At 32.7% G+C, this 3450-nt stretch overlaps 1 non-coding gene across 1 annotated transcript; it reads left to right on the top strand.

Moving 5' to 3' along the window:
• Positions 1–3124: 3124 nt before the first annotated feature.
• On the top strand, positions 3125–3231 carry LOC141510440 (U6 spliceosomal RNA). The gene has a single exon (XR_012474929.1). It is a non-coding gene; the product is annotated as a U6 spliceosomal RNA (small nuclear RNA).
• Positions 3232–3450: the final 219 nt, after the last annotated feature.

The following is a 3450-nucleotide window of genomic DNA, read 5'->3' as shown; positions in this document are numbered from 1 at the left end:
TTTAGAGTAAACATTCCAGCATTTCACCTGGACAATTTGTGCAAGAATTTTGGTAGAGCATTCTGAGCTTTTTGTGGTCTGATCAGCCTCAGTCAGATGTGCTAAAATTATCTCAAACATAATGATGTGATTTTGGTCTTCTACAATAGAAGGACAAGAACCACTCATATTTATATCCTCAAAGTACAATCTCTTCAATTCTATTCAACCCCTTGACTGTCCTAGGAGAAATACAATTCTCAGAGTTATGTGTTATCTTCCCTTGTAGGGTTGTATACAATTTAGCATAATTGATTAACATTATTATTATTATTATTACTATTATTACTATTATTTCCTTAATCCATTTACCTTTCTATGTATCACTTGAATCTTGTTTTTGAAGATTCAATTCTCTGTTCAATTTATTTATCTATTATCTATTTATCAGGAAAATTTTAGAGTTCTCTATTTTGTTGATCATCCATCTTTTCCCCTGACAGAATATGCTGAATTTTGCAGGGTGTAAAGTCCTGGGTGTAATCCAAGAAACTTTGACCTCAAAATATGATAGCCATGTCCTCTAGCCCTTCAGTGTTGTACCTCATAAATACTCTGTAAGCCTGATTGTGCTTCATTTGAATTTTAATTGCTCCTTTTTTTGCTACTTGCTGTACTTTTCCCTTTATTTGAAAAATTCTGGAATTTGGCTATGATACTGCTTGGAATTTTTATCCTGTGTTCTCATTTTGGAGGAACTCTGGGTATGCTTTTTTTAAATTGATATTTTAATTTTTCAATTACTCTTATAAAATTTTTTCAACTTTCATCCACATGCATAAGCATATTTTAAAGTTGCCTCATTTCCTTGCACCCTCCCTTCCCTTTCCCCCTCCCCTCAGTGGCAAACAATCAGATTAATATTGTAAAAAAACTTTTGTGTTAAAATGTTTGCAAGTTAGCCATTTTGGAATGAAGAATTAGTGCTATGGTAAAAACAAGAAAATCATGAGATATAAGAAATTTTTAAATGGTAAATGAATTATTCATTCAGATTGTGCAGAATTTTTTGGTTGGGGAGGGTTGTTCATTTGTTTCTTTATTTTGTTTTGTTTTTCTTCCTCTGGATTTGAATAACATTGTCCATAGCCAGTCTCCTAGGGTTATCCAAGCTCTCTGAACTGCTGAGAAGAGCTACCTCCATCATGGTTGATCAATTCAGAATGTTGTTGTTAATATGGACAGTGCTCTCTTGGTTCTGATCCCTTCATTCAGCCTCATTTCCTGTAATTTATTCCATTCTTTTCTAGATTCTGACCATTATTTTTTCATTACGGAAAAATAGTATTCTATAATTTTCACACACCTTAACTTGTTTAACCACTCCCCAATTGATGAGCATCAAATCAATTTTCATTTTTTGCCATTACAAAAGAAGCTGCTTTGAATATTTTGGAATATGTAAAATTTTTCTCATATTTTATATATGTTATAGGTATTGCCATTACTGGATCTAAGTGTATGATGAGCTTGGTTACTCTTTGGGCATAGTGCTATATTACTCTCCAGAGTGACTGGATCAGTTCACAACTCCATTTGGATATTCTATTAATGGCTATTTTGTATTCTTAATCTAGCAGATTTGAAAAGTCTTCCCTGATAATTTCCTGAAATATATTTTCCAGGGTTTTTTTTTATCTAAGCTTTCTGATAGATCAATAATTCATAAAATAACTCTCCTATGACTATTTTTGAGGTCATTTGATTTTCCTAAAAGATATTTTATATTTTCTTCATTTTTTGCCTGCCTTTTGACTTTGTTTGATGGAATCTTGATTTCTCCTAAATTCATTAGTACCTATTTATACATAATTTTTAGGGTTATATTTTCTTCTTTTAATTTTGCTTTTCCTTTTCCAATAGGATAATTTTTCTTTTATGTTCAGTTGCATTCATTTTGCGGTTGATTCATTTAGTTTTAGGTGAGTTGCATTCCTTTTCCAGAGTGTCCATTTTATTTTTTGGAGAGTTATATTCTTTTGCCATTTGGTTATTTTCTCATTTAAAGGAATTTATATATTTGGTAAATTTTTCATAATTTTCCTGCATGACTCCTTTCTTTTTTCCATTTCTCCTTTTCCCTCTATTCTTTGGTTTTTAAATTCTTTTTAAGCTCTTATGTGAGGTTTTGGATTTGAGTACAATTTATACTCCTTTGAGACTTCTCACATTGCTAACTTTTCTCTGCTTTCTTCTGTGGTGTTATTTTTGTCATCTCTATCTGCATAGTAGTTTTATTTTTTAACATCTGGTGCTCTTTTAGCTTTTTCTCATGTTGATTGTTTGAGCTCTGCTCCTGGGGTAAAAGGGAGCATAGACTCAAACATTTTATGCTGTGGCTGGGTTCTCATTTCTGGCTTATCAATGGATACTATTTTGCCTATGCAAAGCTTTATTTCCTCCTTTATGTCCAGAATCTACCTATGCTGTGATTTATTTCCAACCCAGTCCTATATTTTGCCCCCATTTAGTTTTCAGACTTTGGGATTGGGACCATCCCTACTCACTTGCTATATGCTGTTGTCAAGTTGCTGAGACCTCAACTGCATTATGACTAAAAGCCTCTTGTTAGCTTTCCTACTTGTACACCTAACTTGGGTATATTTCATCTTTTCACCCCAAAGGGACAGACCTTCACTGAACGTCCTCTATGATATCACCAGTTGAAAACTTGTTTCAATCTGCCTTTTTTGGTGAGATCTGTGAATTTAATATCTGTGTAGAGGCTTCATTTAAGATTGGGTAGGAAAAAGTTCCAAGCCTATGACAGCTTCATTCCACCATCTTGCCCCTCCCCCCAAATATTGTCCTGTTAATAGGGATGCAATTCTCAATGTCATCTTGATATTCAGGGATATAAACAATTTAATTTCATTGAATAACATTTTTCCCTTTTATGTTGCTTTATATATATATCACTTGAGTCTTGCAACAGAAGATCATATTTTCTATTATGCCTTGTTTTTTTTTTTCCATCAGGAAAGATTGAAAAATTCCCTATTTTGCTGAATGTCCAAATTTTCCACTGAAAGAATATACTTAGTTTTGTTGGGCATTTGATTCTTGTTTGAAATACCAACTCCTTGTGCTCACTTCAGCAGCACATATACTAAAATTGGAAAGATACAGAGAAGTTTAGCATGAACCCTGCACAAGGATGATATATAAATTCATGAAATACAAGTTACTTAGAACTCCAAACTGTCATATAGCAAGTCATAGAATCTTTAATCTTGAAGCTCCTAAATCCTGTGTAATCTTGACTATGTTTACATGTTACCTGAAATGTTAATTTCTGGGTTTTTTGCAATATTTTCTCATTGACCTGATAATTCCAGAATTTAGCAACAATTTTATTGGTGTTTTCATTTTTTAGTCTTTTTCAGGAGGTGGTTAGTGAATTCTTTCAAT

This window comes from Macrotis lagotis, chromosome 1 (assembly GCF_037893015.1).
Source record: "Macrotis lagotis isolate mMagLag1 chromosome 1, bilby.v1.9.chrom.fasta, whole genome shotgun sequence".
NCBI classification, from domain to species: Eukaryota; Metazoa; Chordata; class Mammalia; order Peramelemorphia; family Peramelidae; genus Macrotis; species Macrotis lagotis.
The sequence above is the reverse complement of the archived record's forward strand: the minus strand, read 5'-3'. Positions and strand labels throughout refer to the sequence as shown.